Genomic DNA, 21,015 nt, shown 5'->3' with positions numbered 1-21,015 from the left:
AAGAGATATCTCTGTTGAAAATTCTCGCAATGTCGAAGGCGATGGAATCTAGCGTCACAGCAGTAGATGGTCCTTCATTATTGCGAGAATCCCCATTAATCAGAGACCTAAGTCCATGATTGTTGGGCAGAGATACGGTTCGGTAGTCAATCAAACCAGGGAGAGAGAGACATAACTGACCGTGCATCTCGGAGGCCCAGCTGATACTAAGCTGCTGTCAGGCAGTTCAATACGCAGTAGTTGAGCCTGAGCTCTCGCCGACTCGTCATCCTGAGTTGCCATGTAATCCATTATTCCACGAAGGAATGCGTCGGCTAGAACTACCGAGCATAAAAGATATGCTCGAGCAATTATATTTAGGCGAAACGAATTTCGGTAAATATAAAAGTTGAAATGGTGTTGTCGTGACAAAACCATAAGTATATAAAATTGAAACTGAAAACTCCTGGGAGGTTGCAGACAACCCCGAGTTGCAGTTCAATTAGAATACTTCTCTTCTAAGTCGCAATCCGTAGATAAACTAGGATATGCGCCTACCCCTCGGGACAATTCAACTGCTTAGTAGAATCATGTCGCGAGGTTAATATACGTTGTATATTTGTAGGATTCTGAACAACGATCTCCATCCTAAATTCGTTCCTTCAAGAAAACAAAATAAGGATTGGAGATCGACCACCTTCGATCTCTATCAAAGAGAGTGAAGGAGAAGTCTTCCTCGAAGGAAAGCTTCAATGGTGAAACAGAATACTAAGACGATAGTTCAAGCCAAACTGGATATTCCCGTCCGATCTTCTCTATTCCAGGTTGGTCGGGGCACTGTGAGATAGTTTCTTTCAGCAGCAGTCTTCTTCCCAATGCTAGAAATTCCAGGAATTCGAGCATAGCGAGGTTCCCGATTATCGTGTATATCGGGGATTCTCGTCTCGCTCACGTTGGACCGTGGTCTCGCGTAAGTGTTTGGAGATCGTAAAAAACTCGAACACTGAATGCGCTAGAAATTCCGTAGAATTCTAAGCAGTCTGCGAAACCCCCACCGAATTCGTCAAACGATATCGGCTGGTGGTCTCTCGATTCCCGTAGAAATCGAGAATGGGGCAGGATTCCTCCTCAACGACGGGGCTTACGTCAGGTAGGACCCGAAGGTCCCCCCGGTAGCGCAGTCCGAACGTGGGATCCTACAGAGAAATCTCTGTAGGATCCCTCCCCTTTCCCTCGTAGCCGTAAGGAGAGAGGGAATGGGGGAGGAATTGGATACTCGCTCGCCTTCCCAGTGGAACTAGCGGTAGGAGAAGGGTAGGAGCAGCCATCGCCTTGCGGCGATGGCCTCTCAGTCTGGGAAAATGACATTGTTATGATACAATAAAGTTTCATACATACTTACCTGGCAGATATATACATAGCTATAGACTCCGTCGTTCCGACAGAATTTCAAACTTTCGCAACTCGCTACAGGTAGGTCAGGTGATCTACCGCCCTGCTCTGGGTGGCAGGACTAGGAACTATTCCCGTTTTTCTAATCAGATTCTCTCTTCACCACCTCTCCTGCGGGGAGGCTGGGTGGGTCTTCAATTGTATATATCTGCCAGGTAAGTATGTATGAAACTTTATTGTATCATAACAATGTCATTTTCATACATTCAACTTACCTGTCAGATATATACATAGCTGATTGACACCCTTTGGTGGAGGGCAAGAGACAGCTAACCAACTGACTAGACAGGTAAACAACATATGTGTAGGTATTAATACCTTAGTTCCTACCTTTTTAGATGGAAGACTTCGTGGCTACTGCCCAGGAGTCGCTTCATCTCAAGAGCCTTAGCGAGATAGTGATCTGTGGCCAAGAGTTCTTGTGGGGATCTGTCGATGGGGTCTCTTCCACTTACTCGACAGAATCCTAACTGGCGTTTGTCAATGGGAGCACACCCGCTTATATGACAACACGCGCTAATTTAAGGAGCACACAACCAATCCCGATCACCCGATCCTAACCCGTGTTAGTTCTAAGATTGCCTAGAGTTATCCCCAAACTCTTTGCAAACACACAAACTCGAAAACTCATACATACAAAAAATAACAAAATTTTTGTACCCCTCTAATAGTCAGATGTCACTCGATTTTCAAATGAAGAGAAGTGAAGGCCGCCTGTGCGACTACTGACACTCCCATACACCGAAAACCCGAGAACACATCCGACAAGAGGGTTACGTACATAATTTAAGGATTGGTGCTTTCTCCTTTACCCAGAACCGTCTGTGCTGACACAAACGGACCTAACGAAAAACATTTATCATACGTAACTCGCACGTCTTTTAAATAATGGGATGCAAACACAGAGTTGCATCTCCAATAAGTTGTGTCCAAATGTTCTTTAGTGACATATTTCTTTGGAATGCCACCGAGGTTGCGATTGCTCTAACTTCGTGGGCTGCCACTCTTAGAAGATTAAAAGAATCATCTGGACACTTCTTATGAGCTTCTGTGATAACACTTCTAACAAAGAAGGCTAATGCGTTCTTGGACATTGCTCTCTTGGGGTCTTTCACTGAGCACCAAAGACCTTTCTGCGAACCCCCCAACTGCTTCTTCCTGTCCAGATAGAATTTTAGAGCTCTGACTGGGCAAAGGGATCTTTCTGCCTCTCTGCCCACCAAACTAGAAAGTCCTTTCACTTCGAAGCTCCTGGGCCAGGGATTCGAAGGGTTTTCATTTTTGGCCAGAAAAAGGGACTGAAATGAACAAATTGCGGAGTCTCCTTTGAAGCCAACTCTTGATTCAAGGGCGTGCAACTCACTGATTCTTTTTGCCGTTGCAAGAGAGATCAGAAACAAACACTTTCTAGTGATATTACGGAACGAAGCAGTGTGAAGTGGTTCGAATTCATCTGATGAAAGAAATTTAAGAACCACATCTAAGTTCCAGCTTGGAACCTTAGGTTCAAGTGATTTAGATGTTTCGAATGAACGAATGAGGTCGTGCAAATCCTTATCATTCGTTAGATCTAATCCTCTGTTTCTAAAGACTGCTGAGAGCATACTCCTGTACCCTTAATAGTTGGTACTGAGAGATGCGACTCTTGTCTAAGAAACAGAAGGAAATCTGCAATTTCGGTCACAGAGGTACTGGAAGAGGACAGCTTCTTCGACCTACACCAGTTTCTGAAAACTTCCCACTTCGATTGGTACACTCGCCTAGTAGATGATCTGCGGGCTCTAGCAATTGCGTTTGCTGCCTGGCGAGAAAACCCTCTCGCTCTGACAAGTCTTTCGATAGTCGAAAGGCAGTCAGAGCAAGAGCGGGTAGATTTTGATGGTACCTCTCGAAGTGGGGTTGTTTGAGCAGATCTATTCTGTTTGGAAGAGATCTGGGGAAGTCCACTGTCCATTCCATCACCTCTGTGAACCAAATTTGAGCTGGCCAATACGGAGCGATCAGAGTCATCTTGGTTCCTTCGGATGCCACGAATTTTCTGACTACTTCCCCCAGTATCTTGAACGGGGGAAAAGCGTAAACGTCTATTCCTGACCAGTCCAGTAGAAAGGCGTCTGTTGCATAAGCCCGGGGATCCTCCACCAGGGCACAAAATGTATCTATCCGTTTGGAGAGGAATGTGGCGAAAAGATCTATTTGAGGCTTCCCCCAAAGGAGCCAAAGGCTCTGACAGACTTCTGAGTGATGTGTCCTCTGTGGGAAGGACCTGGAATCTCCTGCTCAATCTGTCCGCTCTCACTTCCTCTACCCCTTGAACAAACCTTGTTAGAAGAATTACCTTCCTTTGGTTCGACCCAAATCAGTAGATCCCGTGCCAGCTCGTACAGAGCAAAAGAGTGCGTCCCTCCTTGCTTCTTGACATAAGCCAGAGCTGTCGTATTGTCTGAATTTATCTGCACGACTTTGCCTCTGACTAAGTGTTCGAAGCTCTTTAGCGCCAGGTGAATTGCTAAGAGCTCTTTGCAATTTATGTGCCATGACACCTGTTCTGCCGACCAGGTGCCTGACACTTCTCTGGGTCCCAATGTTGCACCCCAGCCCGCCTCCGAGGCGTCTGAAAACAATGTCAGGCTTGGGTTCCGTACTTGCAGGGACACTCCTTTGTTTTCCTTTAATGGAACCAACCACCACTTCAAATGATGTTTTATTTCTTCCGAGATTGGAAACGTGTCCGAGAGCTGACCTGTCTTCCAACTCCAACTTCTTCTTAGGAAGAACTGAAGCGGTCGAAGATGTAATCTTCCTAGGAGAAAGAACTGTTCGAGCGAGGAAAGGGGTTCCAGAAGGCTCAGCCATTCCCTCGCTGAATGCGCTCTTTCCTAGAAAGTTCGATACTGTGGCACAGCCTTCTTTATTCTCTCTTGAGATGGAAAAACTCGAAAACCCCGAGAATCCATCTGAATCCCCAGATAAACCACGTTCTGGCTGGGGATCATCTGAGACTTCTCGAGGTTCACGATCAATCCCAAAGACTTTGTCAATTCCAGTGTTGTTCGCAGGTCCTCCAAACCACTGCTTTTGAGACCTGGCTCTGATGAGCCAGTCGCCAGGTACAGGGAGACATTTATCCCTTTCAAATGTAAGTGCCTTGCCTACATTTTCATCTACGTCTGTGAAGACTTGAGGAGCCGTGGACAGGCCGCTTGAGATTTCTTGGCCAGAAACCCCAAGGGACCAATCTAAGAAGTTAAAAACTTCTAAAGTGTGAAAAAGTCCCTTGATGAGGTGGTCCGTTTCCGAAAGCCCCCATGTAACCTTCGCTGCATTCAAGGCGTGCCTTCTCGACGAATCCACCAAACTCGAGAAGTCTGATTCAGCTGAAACGGACAGAGATAATCCCATATCCTCTCCCGTTTCGTACCAAATTCCTCTCCTCCCTGTAAGTTTAGCGGGAGGCATACAAAAAGACCGTCCTTCCTAACTCCTTCTTCTTCTTGAACCAGGAGTCAGAGATTGTAGAGCTCTCCTCATAGAAATAGCAGGCTTCATTTTAAGGAAAGAGGAAGACTTGAGTGTTTTCGTGCTCGAAAACTGCGAGCGTGGAGAAGGGGGAGCAGCTGGCGTCAAAGAGTCTCCATATTCCTCCAACAGAAGGGACGAAAGAACTTTATAATTAGAAGATCCTTCCTTCATTTCATCCTCCGAGGCATCTTCTGGGTTGATAGGCTCGGAAGGAGAAGGCTCTCTTCTTTCTACTGACTCTTCTCTTACTCTCTTACGAGTGTCAGGCTCTTCATACGAGGAATGCGCCTGGTGTACAGCAGGAGTATCTCGCCTGGGAGGAGTAACGTGCTTGGAATACTCCTGGCGCCTGGCAGGCGCAGAGCGCCTCGAATACTCCTGGCTTTTAGTAGGCGCATTTTGTCAGAATACTCCTGGCGCGTGGTAGGAGTATTAAGTTCCGAATACTCCTGGCGCCTGGGAGGAGTATAAGCTTCGGAATACTCCTGGCGCCTGGGAGGAGTAACGCGCCTGGAATACTCCTGGCGCTTGGCAGGCGCAGAGCGCCTCGAATACTCCTGGCTTTTAGTAGGCGCATTTTGTTTAGAATACTCCTGGCGTGTGGTAGGAGTATTAAGTTCCGAATACTCCTGGCGCCTGGGAGGAGTATAAGCTTCGGAATACTCCTGGCGCCTGGGAGGAGTATAAACTTCGGAATACTCCTGGCGCCTGGGAGGAGTATTTAGTTCAGAATACTCCTGGCGCCTGGGAGGAGTATCTAGGCCCGACAACTCCTGGTGTCTGGTAGGAGCACGTCGTTCCGAATACTCCTGATCCCTAGCATGCGTCTGTTTAGTAGGAGTATTGATTCCGGTAGGCGCTTTCCGTCTCACAAGTGCTCTACTCCTAACAGGATCTTCCTCTTCAGCTAACTCTTGGCGCTTGATTGAAGATCTTGACTGTTGTACTGGCTCGTTGCGCCTACTCGGAGCCTGGCTTCTGGTTGACTCCCTACTCTTGACAGGAGTAGCTTCCTTTCTTACCTCTCTCCTGTCTAGCGCACCGCCCCCCCCAGAGATGGCCGCCTGTGCGACAACTCCCCTGAAGGATGCGTCGCGCCTGGCAGGAGATAGGTATTTAGATCTTTTAATAGGAAGCCTATCATCCTTCTTACGAGTAGGCTCCTTATAACGAGTTCCTACTAACAAGGCTAATGCTCTTGCATATTCTTCAAAAATTTTCTTGGTTGAGGAATCTTCCGAATTAGGAGAGGAGATCTGGAAGGCGCTCTAGGATCCCTTCCAGACCCAGAGTCTGAATGTATTCTCGCCTTCTTTATTCCCGAAGGCGCTCCTCCTTCTGAGAAGCGCTCGGGACTCGAATTGAGCTCATGCTCTTTCATACTCCTCTTCAGCGGACGGGAAAGATTCGACTCCTTCCATCCTCTTCTCGGAGAAGGCGAACTAGACGACGAAAAGCACTCTCGAAGGACGCTTTTCCTATACGCGGTCCTTGGCAGTCGATACGATCGATTCTGCCGAAGGGGACGCCTGATCGTTGGGGATTCTCCACAACCCCCGTACGGCTTTCGACTTTCCTTCTCCTCCGGGCAGGGAGCTTGGAAGAGGTCTAGGCCTGGGAGCGTCGCAGAGACGACCAGACGCCCCTCCACTACACTGGGGACACTAATATCACTACCACATTCACTTTCCTTACCTACCAATGCTGCGACTTTTTCCTGCATTTTCTGAAGGGAAGCTCTAAGTTCTGCTATTTCCGAAGCAGAACTAGAGGGATTAGCAATTTGTGAACGGGCTGAAACAGAATGGTCATGATTATCATAGGAAGAAGCTACAGAGCTAGATAGTAAATCATGAGAGGCAGACATTTTGCGGGTTCTATAAGCCGCCTTCCTCTCTCTATCTTTCTCTAACTTCTTCAAGTAAGAAGTTAGATTCTTCCACTCTTGTGCACTCAGTTTCTCACACTCGTTACACGTATTCTCAATCGAACATTCAACCATTCTACACCCCCTACAACTAGTGTGAGGATCTACCGAAGCTTCGGAATCCTCACCTACAGCCCCTCATTACACACACTCTGAAACTAACACTAGAATCAGACATATTCACAAATTCCAAAAAGCAAGTCCAAAAAACAGTCCACGATAGCGAATGCAAACAACGATCCAAGTACGTCACCAAATATCAGCGAGAGATGATCAAAAGCTTTGCGAAAAACGAATTCTAGTCAGGAGGAAGTAACAACAATGTTGATACAGCCGGCGACAGAGAGAATCTGATTAGAAAACGGGAATAGTTCCTAGTCCTGCCACCCAGAGCAGGGCGGTAGATCACCTGACCTACCCTGTAGCGAGTGCCGCGAAATTTGAAATTCTGTCGGGAACGACGGAGTCTATAGCTATGTATATATCTGACAGGTAAGTTGAATATGAAAAACGTATCGTCAGGAGAAAAACGTTTTCCCGCGGAGGGTTACGAACTCTCACTGTAGGTAAGGTCTGCCGCCACTGTCGTCTGGGTGGGGCCTGATCGACACCTGACAGGAGAGAGCCGATACCGTCCTCCGAAACCTCTCAGGAGGACGAAGGGAGTATTTAAATACGGTGTCCGAAGACACGTAGAAACGCCGCTGTCGCAGTATAGGAGGTGAAGTTGCTTGATCGATCGGCCAGAACTGAGAGAGCCTTCTTGTCCGGAGACGAGAGACTCTGGTTCGAGACAGAATCGGCAAGCTCCGATCGCGGCAGACCCCCACCGTGTTTGGTTTCCCCTCTCGGGCCCCAAAACGACTCGGAGCAGAGACTGGGCTCTGCTGGTGGGAGCGGCAATCCTTCCGCAAGGTCATTATGCTGACGAATCAGCTTAATGACTTCTGCAAATTCCTCTGTATCTCGGGAGTAACCGCGTCTTGCGGAGTAGGACCGTCCAGTCCCTCCAACAAGAACAGATCCCGAGATACTCCTCCTTCAGAAGGAGGAACAGCGGCAGACCCCTGACGGTCGCCTCCAGCTACTTCGCGTATGTCCTGGTCGGTCCTCCAGAACCGTGCCTGGTCCATACGGCGTCATACGGGATCGCGAGCGGCGCACCTCTCGCGATCCCTCATAGGTACTCGCTCCTCCCGGTGTAGCCCGAGGAGGTTGAAGGTACAGGAGAGGCAGACCTGACGCTCCCCCCTAGCTCGCTGGCAGGACCCAGCGTGCTTGGAGGGCTGCTGCTGATCGTCCACCCGCGGTGGCGATCGAGCAGCAGGCCTAGCTTTGCCGCTCGCCTGGGGCGAGAGGCTCGGCTAAGAACGTCGACGCTGATCTCTAGCGTCAGGCGAGCTGTTGCTGGTTACCGTCTCCGCCCGGTCCCCCCGATGGGGAGCGGCGTCAGGTGACCTGCTAGGCTCGCTGTCGCGGAGAGACCGGCGAGCGTCCTCGTCGGCGATTCGAGCCGCTGGTACCAGCCGTGGCTGGTACCGACGGCCGCGGGGACCCGCCCCTCCTCGCCTCAACTCGTGGCTGGTCAGCGACCGTCACGTCAACCCCGAGCAGCCAGCTGGTCGCTGCGAGAGCGTCCACTGCCTGGCGAGAGTCGTCTGCACGACACTCGCCAGTCTTCTGCTCCGCGCTTCAGTCTTGACGGCGAGCGAGCTCGGGTGTCAAGACTTTGGCTGGACGGTCTCCCGCGACCGTCCACTCGGTACTTCTCGCTAACGAGAAGCCGAGGCGGATCCTGGTTTAGCGGCAGAACCGCTAGAACCAGGCGAGGAAGTGCCAGCCGAAGCTGGTACTCCTCTGGTCCCCGTCTTCTTCTCCTTGCTTGATAGAAGAAAAGACGGGCCCTGTTTTCCCGAGGGAGCAGGGGGACCAGCAGAAGAGCTCCCCGAATCGCCGGAGCGAGACGGGCCCTTAGAAGGTCCCGAAGGAGCCTTCTTAGGGGGAAAACCCGGGGAAAAGGGTTACCAGCTGGTCGCTGCAAGAGCGGCCGCTGGCCTGGCAAGTCACCTGAGCGTCTCTCACCAGCCTTCTGCTCCGTGCCGCGTCTTGGCGCCGAGCGAACTCTGGCGCCGAAACTTGGCTGCACGGTCTCCCGAGGGAGAACGTACACTCGGGATCTCTCACGAACGAGAGACCGAGGCCGGAACCTGACGTAGCGGCATCGCCGCTAGCACCAGGCGAGGAAGTACCAGAGCTAACCGATACTCCTCTGGTCCCCGTCTATCTCTTCCTTACGGAAGGGGAGACGGGCCCCGCTCCCGAAGGAGCAGGAGGACCAGCAGAAGGACCCCCCGTCCACCGTGGACGGGCCCTTAGAAGTCCCGAAGGAGGACTTCTTAGGGGGGGGGAAGGCACTTCTTCTTCGGCTTTCTGGGCCTTAGAAGTCGAAGGGGAGAGGCAGCAGCAGACGATGAAGACGAAGATGGACAGATTCTCTTCTTCTCTTCCTCGTCAGCTCAGCAAAGCAGGACAGTCAGTCAGGTCCTCCTCCAGGTCCAGGCCGGAGCCGGGGCTATTGCCGAAGCAACACGGCCCGACTGCACCTGTCCGGAAGGACCTGGACTGGGGAAGACACACCGTGGGCAGGACCAGCATGGACAGGCTCAGGAACCAGGAGCGACAGGAACAGCAACCAGCTCAGGAGCGGCAGGAACAGCGGCAGCGGTAGACCCAGAAGGGACAGCCAAGCCAACAGCGGGAATCACATCAGCGGCAGGTACGGCAGGCCCAGCGATCGCCTCGTAGCAATCATCGGCAGCCAGCGGAACCTGGGTCCTGGCGGCCGGTCCAGGGGGGCGAGCTGCTGGAACAGCGGAAGTCTGGGGCAGGCAACACGAAGAAAAACAGGCGGCGGCGGCCAACCCCACCTCGGTACGGCGGCGGCCCATAGTAGGCGGCAGACGGCGTCATCGACACAGCATGGGGAGTGTAGACCAGGAGGGGGGGGAGCAGCATAAGCGGCCGTGGTAGTAGTGGAGACCCGCCCCAGACCTCGCTAGACGCTGCAGCAGACCGTGGATGCTAGGCACGCCCTGCCGCCGCGGGTGGTCCATACCTGTCCAAGGTCGTCTCCCACGGATGTAGCACCTGCGGTAACATAGATAGATAGTAAGAGGGGTTCCCTCACGCACGGGGGAAGACATGCCCATCCCGAACGCAAGGAAGACCCAAATACAAAATACAACGAAGAAGTGAGCGGGGGGCAGGAAGGGAGGACGAAGAATCGGATACCAAGGGAGTCGCGGGAGAGCTTTCCGACGACTTCCTGGCAGACCTTCGCTTCCCTACCCCCGCACAGCAGTGAAAAGTAATAATAGAAAATGAAACAGAATCTGCCCTTGCGATTCACTTCATAAAAAACCTAAAGGGGAAAAGATCAATTCCCGGGTAAGAACGGAAACTTGATCCAATAATATGATGCTATCATAAAATATATATGAAAATGAACCGAATACTGCACTTGCGATTTCACTTTCACATAAAAAAAAAAAAAAAAAAAAACGTAAGGATCAATTCCCGGGTAAGAACGAAAATTGATCCAAATTAAATTTCATGCAAATAAATAAATGAAAATGAAAAGAATTTTGCAATGTGAATCCACTTTCATTGCATTCCTATTATACAAAATTAAAAGGGCTCGTGCCGAGCGCAATCACATCTCGGTAACGAACGCACAGGCAAAATATAATGAAAAGAGTACTTACATTTTCAATTACACACTTTCGCCAAAATACATGACTCGGCGCGAGCGCGCCCGCCCTCGGCACCGAGACATAATTCAAGGGTTCAATTCATGAAAAGAGAGGAAATCGCCGCATCTACGGCGATAATTCCATGTTTGGTTCATAAGTTAAGTAATTGAAAATGAAAAACCACAGTGTACTTACAGTTTCATTTTTCAAGTCAAACAAAAAACCATTAGTAGAAAAACACAATATAAACAAAGCATACGACGATGAAGCGGGCAGAGAGCGATGACGAACACGTCCTTCACACCCGCAGCCGAAAGCAAAAGTGCCGCGCGACTGTCGGACAAGCAGTTAACTACCGTTCTCCCCTTGTTCGAAGCTTACGACCGTTCCAGCTGCCGCTAGCTACTTCCTATTGTTAAAGGACCGATGGTTTGTATTACGTATCGGAACAAATGCACTTTTTGTGTTAAAATTATTAAAAAAACCAAGTATAAAAATTTTTAGTGGGTTTTTCTTGAGTTTTCACTAACAAAATATGACAATTTGTTCTAAAATTGCATTTTTCCTAACTATACAAACCTGAGGTCCTTTTACAAATAGGAAGGTACTAGCGGCAGCTGGATAGGTCGTAAGCTTTCGAACAAGGGGTTCGGTAGTTAACTGCTTGTCCGACAGGCGCGCGCGCGCGACTGGGAGGTAAACAAATCACTTTTGCTTTTGGCCCAAGCAAAAACTGCAGAGTGAGGGGTGGCATGAGGTGGGGCTATGTGTAAAAGGACCTCAGGTTTGTATAGTTAGGAAAAATGCAATTTTAGACAAATTGTCATTTGTTCCGACACGGCATACAAACCTTCGGTCCTTTTACAATAGGAAGACTCACTTCTTGGTGGGTGGAATCTGAGTCTTTGTGAACAGACTGGTGTTCGCCCAACCTTGGAAGCCTCCCTGGTCGTAAGAGCGAGGGAGGGATCCAAGCCTCTGTCCGATTGATCGGGCGTGTGCACCGCAGGATCAATGGTCAGACCTCTGGACCGAGTACTAAGAGAGAGGCAAGCGTATCTCTTCGTACCAGCAATGTAAGAACTTGTTCCTGTACAGGAGCAAAGTTAAAGTCATGGTTTTGACTCTTGTAGGCATCCACTTCCCCCCCTTGTAGAAGGAAGTGGTGGATATTCTGCTCCCATCCCTCGTGAAAGGGATAGGATGGGGCTCTGTCATATAGCTCACCGGCATCTCGTCCTTATCCAGCAGGGTGATGACCGTATCCCTCTACCCACAGGTAGAGGGGAAGAAAAAGATAGAAAGAGAAGCCAGTCACTTTCTCATCACTATCTATTCATACAGTCACACCAGGACTCGATGCTGTTCAGCCTGCTAGGGTCTGGGTAGCTAGACGACGTGTTGAGCAGCCACCACGGGTCCTAAGGAAACCGATCCAAGGACCTATGGGCAATATCCAAGAGGTATAAGGAAGTGCCGGTGGTCTGGTTGTACCAGACCCCCGCCTTCCATACCTGCGCCACAGAGAAGTTCTTACGAAAACGCCAACGAGGGGCCAATACTTCTGACTTCGTGAGGTTCTCGGACGGGACGTACGGATGTTCGTCACTACCATCAGCCTCCTACGCCCTCCTGAAGACCTCACGCAGCCAGGACGAAAGAGTGTTCTTGATACTTCTTTCTTGTTGACCCTTTGCTAACGGAGAGAGGCGTCGACACTCAGGCCCGAGGTGTCGAGTTCTCTTCAGATAGCGCCGTAGCGTCCTCCCAGGACAAAGCAGCATCTCATCCACATAATTATCTGCATGACGCTCCCCGTACTCTCTTCGCCGATGCCAGGTCCAGCAAGACGAGGGTCATTTGATTTCCCTGGGTTGGCAAGACCTTTGGAAGCTGCTCCTAAGCAAGGAGATCTCGAACGAGTTCGAGATGTCCAATCCCGTCAGTTTCAGGAGGAGCGACAAGGCGGCTCTGTATCCTTGACTGTGGGAACTTAGAGGAGCTTCCTCGGCGAAGAAAAAACGAGGAAATCCGCTACCTGCTGAAGATTGGCTCTGAGAAGAGATAGGCCCCGTCTACGACACCAACCACCGAAGACGGCCGACTTCCCCTGGTACACAGCTGCAGAGGACTGACGGACGTTTCCAGCCACTCTGTTGCTGCGCTACGAAAAAAGCTTCTCGTACGCAAGAGAAGGTGGATAACAGCCAGCCGTGAAGACGTAGGGACTGGACTGCTCGGTGGTACCGCTCGACGTTGTGGCTGGCCGAGAAGGTTGTGCCAATGGGAATCTCTCTCGGTTTCTCTTGCGAGAAGAGCCAGCAGGTCCGGATACCAAATGGCCTGTGGCCATTTGGAAGCCATCAGGATCATCCTAGATTCGGGATGACCAGTGCTCGACTGATCACCTTGTGAATCAGGCTGAACGGGGGAAAGGCATAGGCGAAGAGGTTGTCCCACGGGTGTTGAAGAGCGTCCTCTGCAGCTGCCCATGGATCCGGCACGGCCGAGAAGAACACCTGGAGCTTCCTGATGTGCCGGATGGCGAACAGATCCTCGACTGGTCGCCCCCACAGGTCGAAGAGACCTTTCCGCCACGTCCTGGTGTAGAGACCATTCTGGTCCTTATCACCTGATCCCGACGGCTGAGCGTGTCTGCTACTACACCTTCCCTGGAATGTAGCGTGCCGACAGCTCTATTGAGTGTGCCTCGGCCACTCGTGCACCTGCCGAGGTCAACTGATACAAACGGGAGAGGACACTAGGCCCCCCCTGTTTGTTGACGTAAGCCACCACCGTGGTGTTGTCGTACATCAACACCAACTGAGTGTCCCATCAAGCGGTCCTGGAACTCTTGGAGAGCAAGGAACGCTGCCTTTAGTTCCAGTACATTGATGTGAAGGTGCTGTCGTTCTCGTACACTCCTGAAGTCCGCAAACTCTTCCAGGTGTGCACCCCATCCCTCGGTCGATGCGTCTGAGAGCAGCTGCATGTCCGGGGGGAGAGTGCCCGGAGGCACTCCTCTTAAGGGGTTCCTGTCGTCCAGTCACCTGGCTAGGTCCTGCCTCACCTACCTGTGTCAGTGACCATGGAAGGCTTGGGGGATCCGTCGCCTGTGACCAACTCTCCTTTGGTCTCCCTGAAGAGACCGCAGGTGAAGACGCCCGTTAGGGACGGCTTCCCGAGTGACGACAGGTGTCCGATCACGATTGCCATTGCTGAGCTACCTGTTCCTGCCGAGACAGGAACTGGTTGGCTGCCTCCCTGAATCTGCTACCGTGTCGATCAGCATACCCAGGTACTTCCTCCTCTGCTTGTGCTCGAGATCGGACTTTTCGAAGTTCGAACGATCCCCAGATCGCGACAGAACTCGAGCAGTCGATCCCTGTCCTGTAGCAACTGCGAGCGGGAGCTCGCCAGGACTAACCAATCGTCGAGATACCTCATCAGACGTATCCCGTGCGAATGGGCCCAAGCAGACACCAGAGTGAACACTCGCGTGAACACCTGTGGGGCGGTTGAGAGACCGAAGCAACGTGGCCTGAACTGGTACACGTCCCGTCGAGGATGAAGCGGAGGTTACTTTCTGGAGGACTGATGAATGGGTATTTGTAGATCCGCATCCTTCAAGTCCACTGCAAGCATGAAATCGTTCTCCCTGATAGAGTCGAGCACCTGAGCGTGCCGTCTCCATCGTGAACCGGGTCTGGCGAACCAACCGGTTCGGGGAAGAGAGATCTCATCACTGGGCGCCAGCCTGTTGTAGACTTTTCCACCAGGAAGAGTCGGCTGTAAAGCCCGGTGACTGATCCGTACCGATTTCTACAGTTCTCTTGCTCAGCATGGTCTTGATCTCCGTCTCAATGCTACGTCCTTTCGATGCCCCTGGAACGTACGCCATGCTGTTGGACCGGGTCCCAATGGCTGGCAGGATCCCTCCTCAATGACCGGGGCTTACGTCAGGTAGGACCCGAAGGTCCCCCCGGTAGCGCAGCCCCTAACGTGGGATCTTACAGAGAAATCTCTGTAGGATCCCTCCCCTTTCCCTCGTAGCCGTAAGGAGAGAGGGAATGGGGGAGGAATTGGATACTCGCTCGCCTTCCCAGTGGAACTAGCAGTTGGAGAAGAGTAGGAGCAGCCATCGCCTTGCGGCGATGGCCTCTCAGATTCGGGAAAACGTATCGTCAGGAGGAAAACGTTTCCCAGAGGAGGTTACGAACTCTCACTGTAGGTAAGGGTCTGCCGCCACTGTGAACGTCGTCTGGTGGGGCTGATCGACACCTGACAGGAGAGAGCGTGATACCGCTCCGACTCATTCCAGTCCTCGTCGAGGTCGAAACACCTCAGGAGGACCGAAGGGATATATATACGATGTCCGAAGACACGTAGAAACGCCTCTGTCGCAGTAGAGGAGGTGAAGGAGCTTGTTCGACCGTCCAGAACCGAGAGAGCCTCCTTGTCCGGAGACGAGAGACTACCTGGCTCAACCCAGTCGGCAAGCTCCGATCGCGGCAGACCCACCGTCGATTGGATTCCCTCTCGGGCCCCAAAAACGACTCGAGCCGAGACGTGGCTCTGCTGGTTGGGAGCGGCGATCCTTCCACGAGGTCATTGTGCTGACGATAATCAGCGCCGTAACCTCGGCAAAGTTCCTCTGGATCTCGGAAGTCACAGCATCTTGCAGAGTGGGACCGTTAAGCCTTCTCACAAGAGCATATTCCGAGAAAACCTTCCTCTAAGAAGGGCGGGGGAACAGCGACAGCCCTCTCGGTCTTCCCCATCCACTTGCGCATACGTCCTGGCCGGTCCAAGAACCGTGCCTGGCACGTAGGGCGTCGTGGTGGGATCATGAGGGGCGCACCCCTCACGATCACTCCTCAATACCTCGCTCCTCCCGGTGTAACCCGAGGAGGTTGAAGGTACGGGAGAGGCAGACCTGACGCTCCCTCGTCGCTCGCTGGCAGGACCAGCAGGCTTGGAGGGCTGCAGGCGATCGTTCAACCCGCGGTGGTGACGATCGAGCTGCAGGCCTGGTCGAACCGTCTCGCTGTGGAGAACGGCTGGACTGAGCACAGCGGCACTGATCTCGAGTGTCAGAAGAGCTGGTGCTGGTTGCCGTACCCGATCGCTCTCTGTGAGAGCGACGGTCAGGCGACCTGCAGGCTCCACTGTTGCAGTGAGACCGTGCTTGTCCTCACGGCACGTCACGTCGCTGGTTCCAGCCGTGGCTGGCACCGGCGAAACGGGAGGACCTCTTCCCAGCCTCAGTCCGTGTCGGTCGTGGACCGTCACGTCCCCCCGGGTAGCCAGCTGTTCACCGCGAGAGTGAGAGCTGGTCTGGTGAGAGTCGCCATGAGCGGCTGTCACCAGTCTTCCGCCCGTGCCGTGAACCTGACGCTGAGCGGACTCAGAGGTCTGGTTCCTGGCTGCACGGTCGCTGGTAGGCGACCGTACACTCGGTACCTCCCTGAGAACGGGAGGCCGAGACGGGACCCTGATGCAGTGGCAGAACCACTGACACCAGGCGAGGAAGTAAACCGGTGTTAGCCTGGTACCCCTCTGGTCCCCGTAGTCTTCTTCCTTGCGGAAGAAGAGACGGGCCCCGCTCGAAGAAGGAGCAGGAGGACCAGCGGAAGGAACCCTCCCGTCCCACCGAGGTGAGACGGGTCCCGAGAAGCTCCCGAGGAAGCTTCTTAGGAGGGAGGAGGGACGACCACTTCTTCCTCGGCTGTAAAGCCTTAGAAGTCGAAGGGGAAGAGGCGGCGGCCGACGACGATGAAGAAGATGAAGACGACGACCACGACACCTTCCTCCTCTTCTTCGTCAGCTTCCGCAGGACAGACGTGAAGATCTGCTATCCAGGGCGGAGCCGGGGCTGCTGTAGCCGAAGCCACAGGGCCCGGACGCACCTGTACAGACAGACCAAAGTCTGGGGTAGTACCACCACGAACAGGGACGACATCAGCAGGTATGGGCATCTCAGGAACAGCAGGCACGGCCAGCACATCATCGGTAGGGACAGCCAGCGCAGCAACGGCAGGAACAGCCAGCGCAGCAACGGCAGGGACAGCCAGCGCAGTAACTGCATGGACAGTCAGCCCAGATCGGCAGGTACGGCAGGCAGCACCGGAAACACCGGAAGTGGAGCAGCAGCCAGCAACATCCTGGTACCGGCGGCAGGTCCAGGGGCGAGTTCTAGGGCAGCGGAAGTGTGGTCGCTGCAGCGCGGCAACCACGAGCGGCGGCGGCACGCCCCCCTCTCAGTACGGCGAACGGCACGCACAGCGGCTGTAGGCAGACTGTACCACGTAGAGGCGAGTACACCAGGTGAGGAGGGACGTCGTCACCTGGTTGCGTGGTCACCACTCCATGGGTGACCGCAGTAGGCCCAGACATAGAACCGCAGCCCCTGGACACCAGCACGCTCTGCAATTGGAAGGACGCCCATACCTCACCAAGGTCCACTCTCGTGGCAGTAGCACACCTGCGGAAATAATAGTAAGTAGCGATTAATGGGGGGGAAATCCCCTCGTGCGGGGGTTTGATCCCTCCCGAACGAGTGGAAGACCCCTAATACAATTGTACATCGGGCACCCGAGCGCCCTCCCCTGCGCTCGACGGATCGGGCGCGGAGCAGAACGCCGATAACCTCCCCCCCCCCCCTAAGGGGGAAGAGCCATCTGTGGGAACTGAGCGGGGGGGGGTCTCGTTCCCCACCCCCCGCACAGTACCATGTACCCAACAACAAAATAAGAGCCCATAGAGCAATCGTGCCATCGGCACGAATACAAGGCATAAGGATCAATTCCCTGACTGAGCGGAACTTGAACCAAATAATATTGATGCAATCAATAATAAGGAACAAATGAAAATGCAATCTTGCAAAACGATTCACTTCACAAAGAATAAGGGCTCGGATCGAGCGCATTCGCGCCCTCGGCACCGAGCGCAAGGGTGAAAGGTTTCATTCCTTACCTTTATGGATCAAGGTTTCTGGAAACCTTGATCCATAATGAATTGATGCAATCAAGAAATATATGAAAATGAAAAGACTACTGCGCTTGCGATTTCACTTCATACAAATAAAAAAGGGGAAGGATCAATTCCGTGAATAGCGGAACATTGATCCCAGTCAACAATGCAATCTCAATAAAAAAAATGAAAATGAAAAGAACTGCACTTGCGATTTCACTTCATTCAAAAATAAAAAGGGGGAAGGATCAATCTCCGGGTAAGCTCGGAAACTGATCCAAAATGAGTATTGCTACAATACAATAATATATGAAAATGAAAAAGAATACTGTACTTGCGATTCCACTTTCATACTGAATAAGTTTCCGTGTCGAGCGCATTCGTTCGGCAACGGGCATACAGGTCAAAAAAATATAAATGAAAAGAGCACTTACTTACGATTTTCATCTACACATTTCCAACCCAATATACGCTCGGAGCGAGCGCTCCCGCCCTCGGCACCGAGCATACCCAATCCGAGGATCATTCTGGGAAAATGAATTCCCGCAATTACGCCCTTCAGTCCCGGCACTCGGTAATCGGAGTGTTGTGAACCAAGATCCTTTAATTCACAATTGAATTCAATGAAATGATTGTACTTACAATTCAGTTTCACTAGATACATAGAAAAAGAAAGAAAAACACAATCATGCGAAAGCAAACGACGATGAAGCGGGCAGAGAGCGATGATACACGTCCACACGCCAGCAGGCCGAAAGCAAAGTGGTTTGTTTACCTCCCAGTCGCGAGCGCGCGCCTGTCGGAGCAAGCAGTTAACTACCGAACCCCTTGTTCGAAAGCTTACGACCTATCCAGCTGCCGCTAGTACCTTCCTATGTAAAAGGACGAAGGTTTGTATGCCGTGTCGGAACAAAGGGTTTTTTTTTTTTAGTTTTTTTAAGTTTTAATAGGGGTTCCAAACATTCATGGGTACTAACTATTCACGGGGGGGTCTGGTACGCACCCCCGCGAATACTACAGGGGGACCACTGTATACCACTTGTAACTGCTACAGGGGCATCCAAAGTATCAAAAGCCTTTCAGTTTGATAGGATGCTGCCACCTAGCTTAGGTTAAGTTAGGGGCTATTTTTTGGAAGACTCCAGGCACCACATAACCTGCGCAACGCTTAATAACCAAGAAAAAAAATGAATGAAATTGTGACTTATAAGGCAAGACAATACCAACCCCCTGGCCCCCTCCATAGCTAATACAGCAAAATTGTAACCAGTAAACACTCCTAGGTTATGTTAGGTTGGTATTTGTCGGTTATTTCAGTGCCCTATCATTTCCTAGCCATTTTTGCATGAAAAAACAAAAATGGTTTTCATGCAAAAATGATTGGCTGGAATCTTCCGAAATGGCTGGCTGGGGTCTTCCAAAAAAATACAAAGTTAGGTAACATATTTCTCTTCATTGTAACCTATTCTAGCACTGTAGCATTATGATCATCACATAAACATTCGCTCTCTCCAGTGAAATGAAGCTAGACCTAACATGCATCACGCTGACTTTAGAACTTCATTTTATAACTGACTGGGGATTTACATATGTAGAAAATATTGTGAAAATGATGCATAGGCCTAGGCACCCAATCTAAACAGTATTGACCAAACCTGAGCCATGGATAGCTTAGGTTTGCCTCGGCTACGCCTACTTACTCCGTCACAATTATAACAGTGTGCTACCTTAGTCTAGGCCTAGTCTAAAGGGTAAAATTTCATTTCTGGTCTGAACGGCAATCCAACACAACAAAGGTTTTTCCAGATTTCGCTCAGGTTTAGTACTAGCCATTGGGGGGTCAACTGTATTTTGCTGTGCTAGTCCTGGTCCCTGGGGGGATTAGCCCAAGTGTGAATGGTTTTTCTGGCATATTTTTTTTTGCGCTTTTAAAGAATGTGTCACATGGAATTGGAGTTTGGACCGGATATGAATATTAACGGTATGCGACTAAAGTTAGGCTATGCAAGGATTCATCAAAAACGAAACCTGCACATCTGTACCTACCCAAATTTGCTTAGATTAACCAGAAATATTCAATATCTGACGAACTGTACCTAGCCTATACTACTAGCCTAGACTATATCAAATCTACTAGCCTAGGCTAGCTATTACTAATAAAATGGTACAACCTAGCTATAGGCTATGAACAAGCCTGCTACCTAGGTATAGCTACCTACTAGGTAACCAAGTATAGGCTTTGCTAGAATGGAAAGACTAACGGCAAAACGTTGTTTAGGAGCTTCAGTTTTTAATAAAATGGGAATAGGTAAACTCCGAATGGCTTCACGTACGCGTAACATATGCTAATGAAGCCCAGGTTCCCTCTGCAATGTCTACCTAGCCTAGCAATGCGAAGGCTTCGCTGAAGCATAATTTTCCCATTCTCGAGCGTCGCTTTGTCGTATCCTTCTCGGATACATTACGAATGCTTATTTCATACTTATTTCAATTGAATTAGAATGAAATCTTACCCTTCAGGCGTCTCCCTCGATAAGTTTTGCTTCGTGCAAGTCAGACATGTCAAAGAAAGACGTCAAGTGTCACAAACCCGATCAGCTGATGACGGACAACAAACACTTATTTGCCGGGCGTTCAAATTATGGTTCTCCATTGACGCCCTCTATTTTTCGCCTCCCCCCACCCTTCCTTATTACGTAACGCATGTATAATGACAATTATGAGTACAGTATGATGAACAATGTGTCACGACACACTGGGCGGATTTAAGTTGGGGTGGACATCTGGTCACGTGCCCCTCCATGGATATGAATGATAGAACATTGTTTTCTTTCAATCATAGTACCTATTATAGATTTGCTTATTTTGTGATTTCCATAACAACTGTATACAATAACTATATGGGTGTGTGCATACATATATATAAATATTGATATTTATGGACGTGTGTGTGAGCATATTAAATAGGTATATGTGTGATCATCCTAAGTGGGGGCCCCCTGAAAGATTTCTAGATCCGCCAGTGTCAGGATAACAATATCGGCACATGTAAAAACAATTACAGTGGATTTTCGTGATATCCCATCGATATAGAAGGGTCCACTCTATATCTATGTGATATCCATTTGAAAACTGAGTAAGTTTTCCATTGTATTTTTGCCAAGTTTCAGGCTAAAGGTCTTCCTTGCAGATTCCTTCATTAGAAGTTAGTTACATTTACCGCAAGAAAATTTTATGTGCAATGATAAATATAGTAACCTTTTGTTACTAAACAGATAATAGTGTATATGTTACACTGGTTTTCGAACACCAGCGCAATACTTAATTCCACTGGATTATTATCAATATTCTTGTTGCCATTACTGCTAGGGACCCCATACATTGAAACAGAGCCGTCAGCCGACTCTGCGC

General features: G+C 50.7%; 1 protein-coding gene across 3 annotated transcripts in view; it reads right to left on the bottom strand.

Moving 5' to 3' along the window:
- The window catches only part of LOC135214757 (WD repeat-containing protein 81-like), a 211,296-nt gene extending 191,021 nt beyond the window's left edge, over positions 1 to 20,275 (bottom strand). For all 3 annotated transcript variants that reach the window (XR_010314462.1, XM_064249109.1, XM_064249110.1), the window contains exon 1: positions 20,118 to 20,275. The gene's annotated coding sequence lies outside the window, so the exon portion shown is untranslated. The remainder of the gene's footprint in view (positions 1 to 20,117) is intronic.
- Positions 20,276 to 21,015: the final 740 nt, after the last annotated feature.

This window comes from Macrobrachium nipponense, chromosome 46, assembly GCF_015104395.2.
Source record: "Macrobrachium nipponense isolate FS-2020 chromosome 46, ASM1510439v2, whole genome shotgun sequence".
Classification (NCBI taxonomy): domain Eukaryota; kingdom Metazoa; phylum Arthropoda; class Malacostraca; order Decapoda; family Palaemonidae; genus Macrobrachium; species Macrobrachium nipponense.
This window is presented reverse-complemented; position numbering and strand designations above follow the sequence as displayed.